Source organism: Neofelis nebulosa, chromosome 15 (assembly GCF_028018385.1).
Source record: "Neofelis nebulosa isolate mNeoNeb1 chromosome 15, mNeoNeb1.pri, whole genome shotgun sequence".
NCBI classification, from domain to species: domain Eukaryota; kingdom Metazoa; phylum Chordata; class Mammalia; order Carnivora; family Felidae; genus Neofelis; species Neofelis nebulosa.
This window is the reverse complement of record NC_080796.1, coordinates 39,032,127-39,051,653: the sequence shown is the minus strand read 5'-3', so window position 1 is coordinate 39,051,653 and position 19,527 is coordinate 39,032,127. Positions and strand designations below refer to the sequence as shown.

Sequence of the window (19,527 nt, the reverse complement as noted above, 5' to 3'; positions counted from 1 at the left end):
TGGAGTTTCTTTGCTCCTCATTGAGTGCAAGCTTGAACCTTAATATATTGCCTCATGTCAAGTGCCTACCAGGGGAAGGAGAAGAGAGTATATGAGGATGTGGATGAAGAAGGAGAAAGAACAACGAAGCCAAACCTCCCATGCCATGCAAGAGTGGGCCCAAGACCTAATGGGAATGAGAATGGAGAACATACCTGTGCTAGGACATGGGACACAGAGTCTCGGAATCCGACCACTCCAAGGCAGTCCTTCTCTCTGTGGGCTCAGTATCAGGCTCCAAAGACTTGTTTACCAGTTTGGCCTCATCCTTGTCATTACAGATGCTTAAGAACAAGGCCCATTTCATTTTGCCCTTGGGTGCTCCCAGCAGAACTGACATGTGGACCTCCTCCACCAGCAATGCTTTGGGTTCCAGGGCCACTTGGACCGGGGGATCTCAGACCATGCCCTGTGTCATCTTGTGTCTCTAGAGGACATTTGATAAGCTGTACTATTGTGGCTCAGTTTCCTTTAATGCTAAATTAGAATGCTATTCTAAGGGAATAGAATTCGGGTCTTTTAAGATCCTCTTCAGCTTTAAAATTCTCTCGTTCTGAAAATTGAGGTAGGAATTAATGTTCTCACATATTTGTCCTTGCCCATCAACCCTACGTATTCTACTTTTGCGTCAAGCAAAATAGGCACTTTGCATGGGTTATCTTCTTTAATGATTTTTTTATCACCCCAAATTATCCCTAATGATAGAAATATAATCAGGATGTTAATTAATACATTTGCTAGCTATAACATAGAGATGTGTAGACACACAGTATTCCTCACAATAGGGGAAATGAATTTCTATAATAGCCTGTCAAAGACCATATTTCTAAGTTCTTCCTAGAACTACATTAAGTTAATGCTCAGTTTTTCATTTCTTCTTCACTATTTTTGAAGGATTATTCTGCAGATGTTGAAAGTGCTAGTGACATCGTTAATTATTAGAGCTTTTATCAAGATACTGGATGCTTTTCTAAGTACTCTAACCATTTGTGGCCCTGTGTTCTTATCTGCTAGACAATGGTAAGACCAGGAGTGTGTCTGTTTAGTGGACAGTCAGGGTCCATACCCAGACCTTCATGATGGGGCAAGAACAGTGTTTCCTACAAAATCACACCAACTACTGAGGTTATTAGTTATAGAGAATTTGCCCCCAGTATTTATAATTCATTTCTTATAGTACTTTGTCTGTAGTTTGTGTACTTAGAAAGTTAGGAGCTTCTACAAAGTGAAAAGTCAAGGGCATTCAGCTTAGGAATCACTGTCTAAGGTCAAGCCTCTTGGTTGTCTTCCTGCTGGCTTTGGCCACAGGCAGACAAGTGTTCTCTCTCCCCCATGTCATTAAATCCTGCACAGGCTGCTAGCCTAAAGGAAGAGCTTGATTTGCTGATTATACTATAGTTTAAAAGCCTCTTCAGGTTTGTCCCGCAAGGAGGGAAAAGTCTGCCTCTGGAGAATGTGAAAAAGAGGAATAACGAAGTCCCCAGTCTTTATTCACCTAAAGCCATATCGTTATTTTGAGTTGTTTTCACTGGTATTCTTCATACCTGTGGTGTAGCTTTTCAGATTTCACTTCCAGGAAGTGCCTATCTTGGTGCAGAGGGAACAGGGGGGTGAGAGAGGATGGAAGGGAATGAGCCATGCTGTACATCTGTATAGCTGGGGAATAGCTCGAGGGTTAGCTCGGATGGCAAAGCAGAAGGTTTGTGGGTAGATAGAGGGGCTCAGGACCAAGGGAGAGAAAAAGGGAATTATATAACTTTGAGGATGTGGTAAGGGAAGCCATGCCCAGAATTAGTTAATACTTAAAAAATAATGAAAATAACAAAGAGGGATTTTTAGCAATGGAAGAGGGTAAGCATGGTTTCCTGGAGAGCCACATGGCATCTATTTTAGTTCTTTCCTGGGGTATCCAGTTGAAAAACAAGGATCAGGAGTGTTAGAAGGGAGGTTCATGGTGGTCGCCCCAGAGCACTGTCCTCTTCCACATTCATTTTGACAGGAAGGACTTGTGTCTCGTTGTGCTAACGTGAGCGATAGATGGTGAGTGGATAGCGAATGGCCTGGAAAAGAGGTCCAGGGTTGCTGGAGAACCCAACAGAGGTACATAGTAGTCCATGATACAGAAGGGACACCTGTGAAGGTCATCTGGCTCTTCCTTTCTTTCTTCTGGGTGAATGCCCTCTCTGTCACAAATTCTTCTTCTCTTTCAAGTTGTCATCTTTAAAAGGCTTACCCTAACTATCTTGTTTAAAATGGTAGCCCACATCCCATTCATCTCCCTTATCCTGTTCTACTTTTTCTTCTTTCTCTAGTACTTATCATCCCCTAACATACTGTATGGTCTATTTACCGATACGTGTATATTTTTTTATTGTTTCTCTCTTTCTGTGTTGGGATAGAAGCTCCATGTTTGTCTGTTTTATTCACTGGTGTATTCTGAGAACCAAAACAATGTGTGGCACATGGTAGATGTTCAGTTATTAATTGTTCAATGAATGAATGAAATGAGTAAGGTATGAAACATTCACAGATAGCAAATAAGCCAAAATAGGTTTCAGGAATTCCATTATCAACTTTGGCATAAAAAAAAAGGAAATTTCCATACCCAAAGTGGACAACAGAAGCAATGCTTTCCTGAATGGTTTATGATAAATTTTGTCAGCTGGAAAATCCTAAGTAATGGGTTTTCCACGAGTGCTTATTCTTTTAAGATTCAATCTCTTCAATAAAAGAAGTCATTATTTTAATATTATTCACTTTTGGTTCAACTGGATTTGAATGCTGTGTAGGTTATTTAAAATGTGATGGTTTTGCAAAAGGTTGTGTTATTGTTGGTGAATAGTTTTCTGCTGGCTTTGAGGAGCTGAGTGGGAAGTAGGGAGATTAGCCAAGCAGAGGGCAGGGAGTGAAAGAGGAGAAGAAAATAAACCCCTGGGCAGGGCTAAACTGGGATTCTTTAGGAAGAATGACTGAAAAGTCACTCTGAGGGCCTGTCGGTTTAACTACATAATTGCTCTACGTAATTAAATACATAAATGTTGAGGAAACACCGATTAAAGCCCCCCTGAGAGAGAAGCAGTTCTAATTGGAAGATCTTATTTTGTGCTCCGTGACTCACAGTGTTTTTAACCAGCCCCACGTCATTATTTTGTCTTTTAGCCTCCCCCAAGTGTTCTCTCAGTTTCTCTTGACCAGGGCCTCTTTCTGTAATGTTCTTTTTCTACTGCATAGCAACTGACATTCAGTGTAGTCTTGGCAACTATCAAGTCCTGTGTTCCCATTTCTTATACAGAGCTTATAAAGCTGAGATTGTAGGTCAGGCTACCTACATGCTGCTTATCTATAAATCCAGGAAAACTGCCCATAACCATATGAAGCATAGCACACATCTTGAATGCGTGTCCTTAAAGAGGGGCTGAGCAGAAAGTTATGGATGCTCCTCCCATGTCACTTCCAAGTCTTTTTCCCCAGGAGTTTATGATGCCACTCTTTAGAGAAGAGTGTTACTTCACTCACTGTTACTTCCAATTAGCTAAGTGGTCTTATCTGTAGGGGGCATAGTCCTTAAAGATTTTTGTCCTAACATAGAACCTCTACTAACGACTGAGCTATAGAAGGATGCAAAGAACATTATGAGTCCATTTTAGGAAAAACAGTAATCTACAAAAGTCCACTATGTATTTGAAATGCACTGTTTTGAGATCTGGTACCCAATACTGTGGCCCCGGAATCAGCCCAGGTTTGGCATCTGAGCTTTGCTCCCTGATGTCTGATGAAGGGGTCTGGACTCCAGGCACATAGGCCACAGGAGGTCTTCAAGTTATATTGGGCCTGAACAGAGTGGTGGAACTAGTAATGGTTTAGGAGAGGGGAGAAGGAGAGACTTGTTAAAACCAGGGAGCACTCTGGCCCTTAACACATGTGAAAGAAAGAAAAGGCACCTCTGGGCATCTCACAGAAATTTCAGCCACCAGCAGGCACTCTGCCAGATATTAACGATCACAAGTTTAAATGAGTAAAAACATGTCTCTGCTGATGTCCTTGGACATCTCCATTTGGAGTTGAAACACTCTTTCACAGACTTGGTTCTCAGGAGAATTCTGTAGGGGAGGGCCCTCTGGATGTGAAAACTGATAGTCAAATATCAAACTTAAGAATTTTCATATTCACCCAAGAGGTGGTATTATGACCAAATCAAATACCTCAGAAAATTTCCCAAGTTTGACATCCCTTCATGTCCTCAGGCAAAAATCCTTAATGAGACTCTTACTCAAAACTAATGTTCTCACAAAGGGAATGAAACAAGGACTCACTGACCTGATGGTGGCATTACACTAGAAATTTAAATTGAGGTCTATGGCATTTAACCTGAGTGTCTTAATTTTTGTCAGGGGTAAACTCAGTAATAGGGAAAGATTATGGCAAATTCATCTAATAAAAATATTCCATCATAGAGAATTTTACTTTCAACCTAGAAAAATACTTAAAATAAGAAATTACAAAACTAATTTTTTCACACCAAAAGGCAAAAATAACACATTGTAAAGAGCACCAGGCCCAAAAGAAAAAAAAAAAGTAGTGCTCCATATAGAAAGAATTGAAAACAGACATGTGTTTAAGCTTCTTCATTATGCAGTCATCTCATAAAACCTGCCCAGGGGCACCATTAAAACAAAACAAAACTTTTATTTATTTTGAGAGAGAGAGAGAGAGAGAGAGAGAGAGCGCGCGAGCGCACATGCAAGCACGGGAGGGGCAGAAAGGGAGAATCCCAAGCTCCACACTGTCAGCGTAGAGCCCGACACGGGGCTCAATCTCACGAATCATGAGATCATGACCTGAGCTGAAATCAAGAGTCAGATGCTTAACCAATTGAGCCATTCAGGCACCCAAAAAGACACCATTTTTATGGGGTTAAATATAGTCCTTGATTGAAAGTGGGAGGAAATGGGAAGGAGCAGTGATTTCTTTATGTGCTGAGTCCTCTTGACCTTAGTCTGTGCTGGCTCAAGCCTGGTTCAGGTCAATCTCACCAGGACCACCACCATCCTCTAGAACTGGCCTCCCCACCCTACTCTTATCTCTTCTTCTTCCTTACCTCAGGCAAGAGTGGCCTCTTTCTGGAAGGCAAATCTCCATCCAGTCATTCCTTTGCTTAAAACTGTTTAATGGCTCTCTGGTGCCCTGAGGATAAACTATAAACTCCCGTGATAGACAAGCTGTTCAGAGAGGCAGCATGGAGGTAGTGCTTACCACTGTGGGCTCTGAGCCTCGCCTCCTGGTTTAGGATGTTGCCTCGGCTACTTCCCAGCTGAGAACCCTTAGGCAAGTTATTTACATCTTAGGGCTTCCGCTGTCTCAACTGCAAAATGGAGAAGATGTTGATGATAGTACCATCCTGACGGGGCTGTTGTGAGGATTAAATGAGTTCTGATAGGGGCTGTTGTGAGGATTCAATGAGTACTGATACTAAACATTCACTACTAGCATGACTATTTATTTTCTGCTCTCCATTTGCTTCTGCCTCTATACCCTTGCCCTATGTCATACCAAAGTATTTGAGGATACCTTCCTCACCTCCTTTCTCTTAATGGGATATAGCCTCTCCTTTTGTCTTTATTTATTTATTTATTTATTAACATTTATTCATTTTTGAGAGAGCATGAGTGGGGGAGGGGCAGAGAGAGAGGGATACACAGAATCCGAAGCAGGCTCCAGGCTCTGAGCTGTGGGCACAGAGCCCGGAGCAGGGCTTGGATTCACGGACTGTGAGATCGTGACCTGAGCTGAAGTTGGACAGTTAACCGACTGAGCCACCCAAGCACCACTCCTTTTGTCTCTTTTTCTTATAAATCGTTTCCTTTGCCTGGAATGTCATCTCTCTCCTTCTCTCCCTCCCCCTCTCCTATCTATCTGTGTCCTTTACGTTCACTTAGTACATCCTCTGATGTCTTCCTCAGACATCAAAGTTCAGGTCGGGCTCCTTTATTCTGAGCAGCCTACCCAGATATCACTCTGTATTGTGCAAGCTCCCAGAACTCCTGTTCTTCCTTCTAGAATAGAAGGAAATACATTAGGTCTTTCTTTATTCTCCTTACCCCTGTGAGAGACGGATTATATCTTGGTCATTGTTGCATACTCATTGTCTATTTACTGTGTGCTGATGAATGGATGGATAGATGGATGAAGGTCACTGAGACAAGGCAGTGTGATCTAGTGACAGGAAACCTCCCAAGGCAGTCCATTTGGTCATAATCACAGTTGTGCTAAATCTACCTGGGCATACAATCACTCCATCCTGTTTTCTGATCCGTTACTTGTCCATATTAAATTTATCTAGTTCCCAGTATTATTCCCTCCTCATACTGGTTTGTAGCCTCTAAGCTTGCTCCTCTTTGTCAGTCTCTCTTTACAGCAGGCACTTGAAGTTGAGAATGACCCTCTGGTGTGGTTTAGTGAGCACAAAGATACATTATTAATTCTTTTGTCCCTCTGCTAAAGCAGACACATGCTAGATTTGGTTTGTTTGTTTCTTTCATCTCACAATTGTGTTGATTCTGGAGCTCACTGTCTACGATGACTGCAGTGTGTTTGGCCTGAGCAGCTGGAAGCACAGAGTTGCCTTCAATGGAAAGGGAAGGCTATGGGAGGGTAGATGCAAGGGGCCATCAGGACTTAAATTTTGGATGTGCCGAGTTTGAAATTTCTCTTAGACATCCAAGGGGAGATATTTAAAAAGGCAAGGAGATACATGGGCCTGGAGTACAGGAGAGAGGTCCAAATTGGAAATACTAACTTGGAGTTTTAAGCCTATAGATAGAGAGACTTGGTGGTGAGACCACAGGAATGAGCATATAGAGAAGAGGATCCAGGACTAAGGAGCCCTGACTCTCTGGCAGTGACAGTTTGGAATCAGCAAAGGCATCTGAGAAGGAGCAGCCAGCGAGGTCTGAGGAAAAGTAGGAGAGTGTGATGTCCTGGGTGACTAAATGAAAATCCAGGAGGATAGTTACATAATAGATTACAAACTTAAAATGTTACCTATTACTAAATGTCTACTAAATGTTTAATATGCATATATCCTTATATAGGTATATAAGGAGAAATTTATATAATGGATTGCATCTGGGGAAGTACCAGTAGTTAGAAGGCCTGGGTGCTGGGCTCAGTTCTGCTATTCTTAGTTCTTCAACTTCAGGCAAGTTAGACAGACTTTTTTGAGCATTGTATTTTACTCATCTGGAAAGTGGGATCTTAATTCTTGCCTTACTCTGAGTTATTGTGAGAATCAGTGGAAATAATAGATATGGATATGGTTTGTTAGTATATACTCTCTCTGTATCTATCTGTCTATGTGCATATTCACAAGTGTGTATGTGTATACATACGAGTGTGTGTGTGTATATATATATATGTATATATATATATATACACACACACATCAATACATACATGGGACTCAAGCTATTTGGTATATTGTTAATGTCTACTGAGTCACTTAGGTTCTACCTATTGGTAGAACATACTCATTTTAGTGAGTTGCAAACAGCTTTATGAAAAATGGAGCAGAATAGAAAATATCACTGAATTGCTCAGAGTAAAATTAAGTAAGGCTTCTTGAAACTTTTTGTTTCAGTTATACACCAGTAGAAGGTATCTATTTCTGTGTAACAATTATCTCCCAAACTTAGCAGTTTAAAACAACAAGCATCTATTATTTCTGGGGGTTAGGGGCTGCCGAGCTGGTCGGTTTGACTCAGGTTGAAGACAAGCTGGCCACCAGGGCTACAGTCACTGGGACCCATTTCCAAGTCACTCCTGTGGCTGTTGGCAGGAGGCTCAGCTCCTGGCCCCATGGGTCTTTCTTAGTGTTGCTCATGACATAGTGGGCTTTCACCAGAGCACATCATCAGAGAAAGGGAACAAGACAGCATCCCCAACACGGAAGTCACAGTCTCTTTTATGACCTTTTCTCAACAATGACAGGTTATCACCTCTGCCAGATTTCACACAGACCAATCTTGGCATGAGGGGGACCACACCTAGGTGTGAATGCCAGGAGGTGAGGACCACTGAGGGCCATCTTGGAGCCTGGCTACCACAGTCTCTCTATATTTGTGAATGCTGGCTTGAGATAGGAGCTACATTTTTTAATGTGGGTCATGTAGGAAAAATGTTTAAGAAACACTGCTCTACAGTGTCTAATCTTGGACACCATGGGCCCGAGGTGTCCCTTAGCTGACAGAAGCCTGTTTCAGCAGCTTTGTTATTGATACTCTTCTACTCCCACAGTTAATTACCACTGACTCTCAGACCATGAATATTAACACCAGTGAGTTTTACAATGAAACAGTACCACGGAAGTCTAAATGTGCTGCCTGGGACTGCTTATCCCTAAATAAAATGATCCTGCTCTAGTGTCCTTTCATAGTTTGCCTGTCTGGTTTCTGCGGTTCTGTATCTTTGACCTTGTCTGGTCATTGGACAAGTCCATCTACTGTTTGTAGGTTCCCACTTCAGATCTGTGACCATGTATTATGCACAGCTGTGTGGCCTGACTCCAGAGTCTCGCAGTATATAGTACATAGGCTTCTGATAGTAGTTATACTTGCTGCTTTTTTTTTTTTTCCTGCTTGTTTATTGCTCTGTGACTGTGGTCTAGGTAATGAGCTTGTGGAAAATTCTACCTGTAGGTAAATGGCTATACTGAAACCTTAATGTTTTGTGAAGGGGGGTTATTACATAAATAAAGGTGTACCCTACTTAAAGGAATCTTACAGAATAATTACCAATGTGACTTTTTACGTAATTTGATCTACCCTGCCCTGAAAAAGAAATGTTTTAGCTCTCCTAGCTGGTATTTTTTGGTTTTGTTTTGTTTCGTTTTGTTTTGTTTAGAAGCATAAGTGACTGAGAAAGAACAAACTATCTTTGAGGTACTAACAGGCTCTAAGCAGGCTCGAAGGTTCTAGTTAAATAGTTAAGAGACGAGTAGAAAGCACAACACTAAGTAGAAACATATGGCCACTGGCTTTTAACTTCAAACTGTGGGAGTTTCAAAATGGAGTCGTTTCTTGGGGATGAAGTGGATGCTACCAATTTATTGGAAGCCTTGTGGCTTGGTGTTTATTGTTTGTGCCTCGGAATGCTCATACTTGTCAGCCCTGCAGCCTTAGGTCTTTTCTGACTAGTGAAGACCTTGGTGACGGAGGGCTCTTCCTCATCTGCCGGTCACAGGGGATAAAGGGAGGACTGTCACTCAGCAGGCTCCCGGGGATAGAGGCCCTTTTATTCTCCAAGAGATGCTCTCATAGCATGCTGCGCTTCCTGTAGGTTTTAAATTCATGTATCAGTTGTCTCCCTGAGCTGGAAGCTCATGCAAAGCAGAAACTGTAGGCAGCACCTGACAGAATGTGGCCCATGGTAAATATGATACATATTTGTTGAGGAGAGGAGGAAATTAAATTCTTTATTCTCTTGAACGGGTTTATGTTCAGAAGAACGAGGTGTAGTACTTGTAGTAGCATCAGTGTTCCTATTAAAGGTAATTTATTTTGATTTTTCTTAAAATTTGTCAACTTTAAAATGTCGGAGATTATTTACGATGTAATTCCTGTGTTTTTGAAATAAGATCTCTTTTGCCTTTGAAGGCCGTCTCATTTTTGGTAACATCCAAAGGGAGAGGGGTTTAATTTTTATGACACAGGTGCTAACCACTGACAAGAGCCTGAGTGAGCGGTTTAAGGACTACTGAACTTCAGAACTTTGAAGATCCCTTTAGGTCCCAACCTGTACACATCCCTGCAGGCTAGATTCCCGGTAGACCAAGCTGCACTGTCAGTCCGCTGCAGAAAATATGTCTTCTTCCCTGTCCAGAATGCTGTCTGAACAAGGATCCTCTGGTGAGGTTGCTCCAGGGTTGGCCTCTTGATCTGGCTTTTGTGTTATAACTATGAAAAACAAAAGCAAGTGTTTCCGTGGTGGTTTATGAGAATCCACGAGTTTTTGTGTGTGTGTAAGCTCTCTGCCTTGCAGTCTCTTGACTTGACTTTGCTGGCTCTGCTGTGCTGATCAGACTTATGCATTATGTCCTGTTCAGTCCTGGTGAGAGCGTTTGTGTCCTGCTGCTTCAAGCCTTGAGCCTTGTATGGTGACACAGCCCCACAGAACTCCATCCCCATCTGTGTCCCTGTGGTCTCTGCTCCTGCATTGTGCTCCTGCATTGTGATAGGGGTTATTCTCCCATTGACAGATTGTTGCTCTGTGACCTCCTTTATTTTGTTCTTCTGGATTTCAGTAAAGAGAGCTTGAAGGAAAGATAGTCATATTCATTTTGATTAGCTAGTGTCATTTAGGTGAAAGAGATGCCCAAGGAGAGACTAAGAAGTTTTGCTAGCAATTAGTGTAGGAGAGGCTGCAGACGTTTGGAGACGTGGTGTTTTAAACTCTGGAGTCTGATTATATCCTAGACAGTCAAGTAGAAGGTAAATACAAAAGGGCATTCTTATCAAGGCTCCGATATATAATGGATGTGAAAATAAAACTGAGGAGGGAAAGGCTATAATTTAGTGAGAATGATGCTAATACTGAATTTATTTTAAAATGTATTATAAGTATTGGTTAAAAATTTTTATTTTAATGTTTATTTTTGAGAGAGAGAGACATAGCACGAGCAGGAGAGGGGCAGAGAGAGAGGGAGACAGAGGGAGACACAGAATTGGAAGCAGGCTCCAGGCTCTGAGCTGTCAGCACAGAGCCCAACGCGGGGCTCAAACTCACAAACCGCAAGATCGTGACCTGAGCCAAAGTCAGACACCCAACCGACTGAGCCACCCAGGCGCCCTGTTAAGTATCACTTTTAGATATAATGACCATTATTTTTGAATTCCATTAAAGAATTTTTTGTTTCCCTGTAAAAAAGGAGGAAAAACCTGTGAACCTCATCCCTGTTAAAAACACACTTGAATCTTGTTTCTGTCTTTTCAAACTAGTTGGCCTTGGATTAGTGACAGTGGAAGAACCAAATGTTCGACTCTTCCAAGAGACAAAACTAGGTCCTTGATATGATCATATGATGGCAGTTTTCCCAGCTGTAGTGGGCAGCTTCATCAAACTCTGTATCATGAAGGATCTTCATTGTAACGTGTACTCACAAGAGCAAAGCTGAGCATTGGAATGAAATTTTAATAACATGACTGACTGGAAACATATCTGTACAGAGAAGAAATTATCAACCTTTAAGATTGTGGAAGCATTTGCTTTGTGTTACATTTTTGTGACCTGGTGGCATTATTTTGGGTAAGCGTTGACTTGTTTAATTGCCCAGTTCCTAATCCCCAACTTTTTGATGCCTGACCTACTTGGTTGTGGTTCCTGAAGCACTGGGTATCTTGGGCCCAGTTTACTTTATAAATTGGACCTGAGGCCCATGTCTCTGTACAGTCTTTCCTGAGGTGGGAATGAAAGGCACAAGTCAGTTATTACTCTCTATTTGGAGATAACTGAGTAGCTGTGTTGTCAGAGGCAGCAGGGGGCGGGGCAGGATCAGCAGGACCCTATCAGTAGTGCCATCAGAGATACGGAGTTTTCTCCTTCTGTGTTGCTGTTACGGTTGTCCCTTAGGGGCATCACTGTTGCAAGTGCCATCCGGAAGAAAGAAGAGCACATCTGTTACCATCTCCTGCGGCTCTGGAATCAGCTCCCCTGCATCTCAGTAACACTTTATGTTCCAACCTGAGTGATGTTCTGTGGGAGTCACTGCCAGTTGGCTTCCAGTGGGAGGAGTCTAAGCATTATCCATTTTTCTCTCACGACAGCTCTGCTTCCTATTCTGTTAAAATTCTTGCCTCCATGAAGTCTTCTGCCATCTGCACCCATCACCTATCCCAGTGGAAGATTTCTCTCCAGATAAACAAAACACAACCTCGTTTTGTCTTATCCCTTTGCGGCTGTTACCCTTCCCTCTCCTCTTCAGAACCAAAGTCATTGCATGAGCTATTTATGTGCCACTGTCTCTGCTTCCTCTCCTTTTATTCACTCTGCTCTTGGCTCTGGTCTGGCTTCCATTTCCACCACTCAATGAGACTACACAATTGTCAAAGCTGCCAGTGACCTCCATGTTGACAGGGATGTCCAGGAGACATTATTACATGAAGACATGGAAAGGTAGATAAACTTAGACTCTTACCTCATGGTGGGCACAAAAATTAACTTAAAATAGATTAAAGATTGAAATGTAAGAGCTATGCTTAAAACTTTTAGGAGAAAACATAGGAGAAAAATCTTCAGGACCATGGATTAGGCAAAGCTGTCTTACGTAATGATACCAAATACATGGTCCACGATAGAAAAAAAAAATGACAACGTGGATCTTTAAAAATTCAAAACTTTTGTGCTTCAAAAGATACTTTTAAGGAAATAAGAAGGGGCGCCTGGGTGGCACAGTCGGTTAAGCGTCCGACTTCAGCCAGGTCACGATCTCGCGGTCCCTGAGTTCGAGCCCCGCGTCAGGCTCTGGGCTGATGGCTCGGAGCCTGGAGCCTGTTTCTGATTCTGTGTCTCCCTCTCTCTCTGCCCCTCCCCTGTTCATGCTCTGTCTCTCTCTGTCCCAAAAATAAAAAAAATAAAAAAAAATTAAAAAAAAAAGAAAATAAGAAGACAAGCCACAGACTGAGAGAAAGCGTTTTCAAATCACCCATCAGATACAGGAGTTGTTTCTGGAATATACACAAGGGTGGGGACTTAGCTGTTGCATCCTAGACTTCTCTTGCAGTGTCTGACATCTAGAAGGTGCTTGATAAATGTTTGCTGGATGAATGAATGCAGAGAGCATTGATGCGGTTTAGAAAAGAGTCTTTAGGGACTTTATAAAGTCTGAGGAGGAAAGAAAATAATCTTGAGCATTTGTGGAAGGTTTATTATGAACCGCTTGTACCCACTACGTTTGTTCCTTTTTTTGTGCCATAGGTATTATTTTCTCTGTGCCACAGTTAAAACAACTGTGATGTGGAGCAGTGATTTTTTTTTTTTTTTTTTGTCCATGGTCAAGTACTATTAAATGAGATAGCTGGAGCACAGACCTAAATTCCACGTATTGGGAGATGTGGTTTCTCCTGTAAAGCTCTTCACTCTTGGGCCCTTTATACCTGAAACTGGCACCTTCTCTCCTTTTCTTTCTCCAGTACTCTGAAATGCCCAGATGACCTGGCTTTTGGGCTACTTTCCCAGAATTTTCTGGCTAATAAATGATCTGATGGCAGACACACTTGTCTGGTGGAGCGAAGAGCATGTCCTGTGAAACCCGACACCATTTTGTACTATGTTTGCTTTTTATTTATTTATTTTTTTTTTTATTTTTTTTTTTTTAAACGTTTTTTATTTATTTTTGGGACAGAGAGAGACAGAGCATGAATGGGGGAGAGGCAGGGAGAGAGGGAGACACAGAATCGGAAACAGGCTCCAGGCTCCGAGCCATCAGCCCAGAGCCTGACGCGGGGCTCGAACTCACAGACCGCGAGATCGTGACCTGGCTGAAGTCGGACGCTTAACCGACTGCGCCACCCAGGCGCCCCTATGTTTGCTTTTTAGAATTTGTCCTCATGGGCTACAGTTCTCACTTTCTACTTTCCTGTCAGACTTCGGTATTTCACCAAATGGGGTCTTTCTGACCTAAGTTCACTTTCCCTTTTCCTGCTCCCCAGCATCGCTTTTTTAAAAAAGCTTTTATTCAAATTCCTGTTAGTCAACATGCAGTGTAATAGTAGTTTCAGGCGTACAATATAGACAGTGAACAGTTCCTTACATCCCCCAGTGCTCATCACAGTAAGTGCCTCCTTAATCCCCATCACCTATTTCACTGCCCCCCTCCTCTCTGGTTTGTTCTCTATGGTTAAGAGTCTGTTTCTTGGTTTGCCTCCCTCCCTCCCCCTCCCCATTTGCTTATTGGTTTGGCTTTTTAAATTCCACACATGAATGAGATCATATGGTATTTATTTTCCCTGATTTATTTCACTTACCATAAGACACTCTAGCTATATCCGTGTCATTGCAAAAGGCAAGACTTGATTATTTTTTATGGCTTAGTAATATTCCATAGTATGCGTACATGCATGCATATGTCCACACACCACATCTTCCTTTTCTCTTCATCAAATGGTGGACACTTGGGTTGTTCCCATAATTTGGTTATTATAGAGAACACCCAGCATCACTATTTATTGTTGACTTTCAGCAGGCTCTGAATCTCAAATTGATATGCAGGTTAGGTCCAGACAGGACCAGATGGTGGAAGGAACGTGAGAGAGTGAGGGCTCCTACAGAGGCATCCTGCAGGCTTTGTATTCGCGTGACTTTCACAACCGGGATGGACGTGGTATGACATGGTGCCCGTTATTATGTGCTGTCATCAGGAGGCGTGTTGCCAGTACTGTCTGGGACGTCCCCTGAAAATAAAGATGCCAGCTGAGACTGGGAGGAGGGCTGTGTTGTGACATGTTGAATGATGAAGTAGGGTCTCGGGGACTGTTAGTCTTGGCTCTGCTGCTGGTTGTGGAACTGTGTGAGGATTACCTCATCTTTTTTATCCTGTTTCCCACTCTGGCAAGTGAGGAGGTCAGCTTAGGTAGACTTTAAGGTCTTTTCCGTTCTTTGAGTTTAAGTTAGGTAGCCCGGCCAGAACTGGTCAGGACTCCTTGAGTCTGGGTATAAACTTTATTTTCCTAGTGATTTGATTTGGTTTTTACTTCCAACCAAGTCAGTTTCACACTTCTAGGCAGGAATGTGAGAGAGCTAAACTCTGGCCGCCAACTAGTGGGATGAACACGTCTGGAGATGAGAAGCTGTGAGGTCTGTGGGTTGAAGAAGTAGAACAAGAGCTGAGATCTGAAAGCGATGCTTCATCCAAACACTGCCCTGCGCGTGGCTTGCTAAGGGACCATACCAGCTGTGGTCCTGAGGACCTGAAGCCCGGGAGGCAGGCAGCCTGGCAGAGCAGAGCAAGTCCTGGAACCACCTGTGGGTTCTACTCCAAGTTCTGCCAAGGAGATGCTCTGTGGGGCTGACCATCTTCTGCCAGCACGGGGGTTGCTTTGGGGGTAAACACTCCTGCAGCACTCCTGTGTCAGGCGCGGTGAGCTTAATTCTAGTGCCCTGTGGGGCTCTACCAAGGACAGCAATCAAAATGGTAATAAATAAGCCATCAGGGCTGCTGCGGGAGCATTAGCCCAGGCACAGTTTGCAGCCGTGCCAATGGTCATCAGACGAGCTGCTGCTGTGGAAGGGAGTGTTCCGACTTGGAGGTGCTTCCTGAAAGTGACTAAACAGGGACTCGGAAGCCTGAGGCTAGGCAGACCCTTCAAGGCCATCCATTCATCCCAGCTTTCTGTGCGATGGTTCAGTCTCCTCTGAATACCCTTACAACCCATGCTTGAGCTCACCCTGTGATGGGAAGTTCACAGCTGTATTAGAACACTGCAGCTTATTTGAAACTTTCTTCTTATGCAGCAAGCTGAAAGCTGACTCCCGCTGCTCCTACCAGTTGACGTTCAGACAACAAAAACTTCCATATCACATCCACACATAAAAGACTTCCTAATTTTGATTTCTGGAAGGAATCAAGGGTAATATGTGCAAGGTCACTGTTTCTCATGTCTCTTAAGGAAATCCTGCCTTACCGTGGGCTGGTAGCTGTGAGAGATCATTTTCTTAGAAGGTGATAAGATGCATTGTGCTACACTCTGATAGATATCTTGTTTCAGAAGAGAAGCCTCATTTCCATCTGTGGGTATGTATTTTATATATTTATGCATAGTAATTGATGTATTAAGTAACTACTTTGAGCGTCTCTATCGGCAATGTCCTGTGCTCAGTGCCAAAGCGGACGGAGGAACCGGTGCCTTATTACAGCACATCATTCACATGTTGGTTCACTCAGCAGGTACTTACTGAGAATCTGCGCAGTGGCCAGCTCTGGTTCTTGCCCTCATGGAATTTGCAATCCATTGTGGGGGGGTGGGCTAGAACATTGTTCTCCATCACACTGTATTGAAATTCTTGTTGACTCCGCCATCTCTGTACTAGGCTCAACTTTCCTTGAGGTAGGGGCTCTGTGCTGTGCATTACTGAATTCTCACTACCCGGCACATGGTAAATATTTGTTAAATGAGTCAGCGGCTGAGCACAGAAAGGGAAAAAGTGCTGACTTTGACGTTTGTTACTCAGCTTGATCCTGACTTGGCCATTTACCAGCTATGTGATAGGGGGTAAGGACATGAGGCTTTATAAAATAAGGATCTATTTTGGCAGGTGGTGAGGACTGGAAGAGGGAATACACTGAGGGCCTAGCCCAGTGCCTGGCATACAATTCTAAAATAAAAAAAGAAAAGCATATTTCCTTTATTATTCTAGTTCCTGAAGGCATCTTTTACATCTATACAGGAAAACTAAGTGAGAAGAGATCTCTAGACTTCATTGGTTGGCTTGTGTTTTGAAATTAAAGACCCCATGTGAGGGGGCACCCCTGAACCCTTTGGAAAGACCCCAAATCAGCCTTACCATGGTAAAGAGGAGTGGAAGGTTGAAAAAGTTCTGGATGTGGGCTGTGGTGTTGCTTGCACAACAGTGTGAGTGTACTTAATGCCACTGAGTTGTACACTTAAGAAATGGTTAAAATGGAAGTTTTATGTTGTGTGTGTTCTACCACAATAAATTCATTAAAAAGATCCCAAACCATTGCCATAATTTACAGTTCTTCCAGCAGGGGAGCCATTCTCCAAATTAAACCAGTCACAGAACATTGTCATTCCATTGGTCTGGATGCGGGCCACCAAGCATTCCTGTGGAGCTTCCAGAAGCAGCCACGGCCTGGCTGAGCCACCAGTTGCTTGGTGTGGAACTGCGGGCTGTGAGGCCCTCTGTTGTTTTGCAGATTACTTTTTCCCCTCTGTCCCTCCTTCCCTCCCTCCCTCAAAGAGCAAGTTTTTGTCCACAGAATCATGTCTGAATCCATCCCTGTGTCTCCGCTCTGTTTCCAGTGTTTGCATCTGGGGTGAGTCCCTGTCACCTGTCACCTAGACTGCAGTGGCTCCCTGCCCTGCTTCTGTCCCCATCCTTTCTCTTCAGGACACCCAGAGTATTCTTTTCATACACAGATAAATCAAAGCACACCCCTAAATGAATGAAATTTAAACAAATGAAAAAAATAGCATTCCCCTGGTAAAGACCCTCTCTGCTTCCCATGGATGTTGAAATGAAGCCCTAACCCTTAGGTACAGCCTTTTCAGATCTGCTCCCTGCCCCCCTCCCCCACTTCAGCTTGTCCCAGTCATGCTGGCTTCTTCCTTTCCTCCAACCTGCCGCATTCCTTCCCACCTTGGGGCTTTTCCCGCATGTCCTGCTGCCTGGAACACTCTTCCTCCGGTCTTGGCATTGCTTGCCCTTTCTGACCATACAGATCTCAACCCAGATGTCACCTGGCCAGAGAGGACTTCCCTGAGCAGCTGTGTGGTCCACCCCTCTGTCCTGTCACCTGTGTGAGTTCTCTGCCTCTGGTGTTCTCTTCTTTATGGAGGGCTTACTTACTTTTCACCCCTTCCACCTAAGACGTGGGTGCCGTGCGTGGTGGGGCCCTTGTTGTGTTACTCTCGCCCATGTCCTCAGGGCTGGAGCAGCGCCAGGCACACAGAAGACTCTGACAAAATATCTTGGTTGAATGAATGAATGAATGAATGAATGAATATCAACACAGATGAATTGATGTAGCATAAGAGTAAGACATGAATACCTGTGAGGAAATTCTGTTTTCTTCCCCTTACATTTTTCCTGGTACATTTTATGTTGCCAATCCCCATTGACCTTCTTCATTCCATCTGTTTCCAAGTGACTGTCAGCTCCTCCCAAGCCTGCCTATCACAGGATGCTTAAAGACACCCACTTGTCCCAGCCCCAAATTCCATCCGTGACCAGCCATATATGCACAAGAAGAAATGTTCTGAAACACCACGTGTCACAATCACTGACTTCTGTACATTTAGGCCCTAGATTTTAGAGGATACCGTGGTGGCAGGTGAAGCTGGACATGCACCAGTGTGTGCTGGCACTTCTTAGTGAGATGCCAGTCAGGGCCAGGGCAGGCAGGATAGGATGATGCCTTCCCTGCCTGGCGGCAAGACCCCGCTCCCCTGCACTCCCCGCCGGCTCTCACATCCAACTTCAAGGCTCCCTATGAGGCCTCCATAGAATAACTGGTCTTCCTGCTCCCTTGCCTGTTTCCTGAGTTCTGTCCCTGTCCCTCAGCTCTCCAGCTGTACTACCCTCTACCCTACTGTTCAGGCCCTCCCTGTGCCCTGGATCACCTCACCTGTCTTTCTGAGCTGCATAGTGAGATGTTATGTCCTTTCGATGTGGCTTCCTTCTCCTACTATTGGGCTTCCATTAAAACAACTCTCTCTCTCTCTCTCTCTCTCTCTTTCTTCTTTTTTATTTTTTTAATATGAAATTTATTGTCAAATTGGTTTCCATACAACACCCAGTGCTATCCCAACAGGTACCCTCCTCAATGCCCATCACCCACTTTCCCCTCCCTCCCACCCCCCATCAACCCTCAGTTTATTCTCAGTTTTTAAGAGTCTTTCATGGTTTGCCTCCTTCCCTCTCTGTAACTTTTTTTTTTTTTTCCTTCCCCTCTCCTATGGTCTTCTGTTAAGTTTCTCAGGATCCACATAATAGTGAAAACATATGGTATCTGTCTTTCTCTGTATGACTTATTTCACTTAGCATCACACTTTCCAGTTCCATCCATGTTGCTACAGAGGGCCATATTTCATTCTTTCTCATTGCCAAGTAGTATTCCATTGTATATATAATCCACAACTTCTCTTAAAAATTGGAGGGAAGGAGATTACTATTTATTGAGTACTCACAGTATACCAAGCACTGTGCTAAGCACTGTATTTTTGCTTATCACCTAATTCTCATAACCCTCCATGAATAAGGGCTATCCATTTTCCCACGGAGAAGCTACAGCCTAGAGAAGGTATATAACTTCCCAGAACCTGACTTGATTCTAAGACTCAGGGAGATAGATGGCACTTGTGGGGCAGCTGTGCCCAGGGAGGCAGGGGGTGGGCTTGCCTGGGGCTGGGCAGCCATGGTGGGAAAACCGAAATCAGAGGAGGTGGAAAGGGATCAGTTCTTAGAATGAAGAATAATTTTCAATTATTAATAATGAGAGGCAGTGAGAGCCTATGCTTTTAGTGGGAAGAGTAAGCAATTCATGGCTTTTAGGGCCCAGTTTGACTCCCAGATTTGTCCTCTACTAGCTGTGAGCTCTGCAGGTTATTTAGCCCCTCTGTTTTAGTTCCCTGCACTGATGAATGGAGATGCCAATCCCTGGCCTCACCAGCAATGGCTTGTGTATGTGGGCACCATACAGTAGTTGCCACCTTCTAAATACTTCATAGTCCTTTCTGTGAATGTTATTAGGTTGTTCAT

At 43.5% G+C, this 19,527-nt stretch overlaps 1 protein-coding gene and 1 long non-coding RNA gene across 8 annotated transcripts in view; one reads left to right on the top strand and one right to left on the bottom strand.

Annotated features, from left to right (window-relative positions):
- Positions 1-19,527, top strand: part of HHAT (hedgehog acyltransferase) — a 326,701-nt gene that overhangs the window by 156,706 nt on the left and 150,468 nt on the right. The window lies entirely within an intron of this gene.
- LOC131496362 (uncharacterized) lies at positions 14,051-17,971 on the bottom strand. Its single transcript, XR_009254459.1, has 3 exons — positions 17,819-17,971; positions 17,617-17,737; positions 14,051-14,480 (listed from the first exon to the last, which is right to left on the bottom strand). It is a non-coding gene; the product is annotated as an uncharacterized LOC131496362 (long non-coding RNA).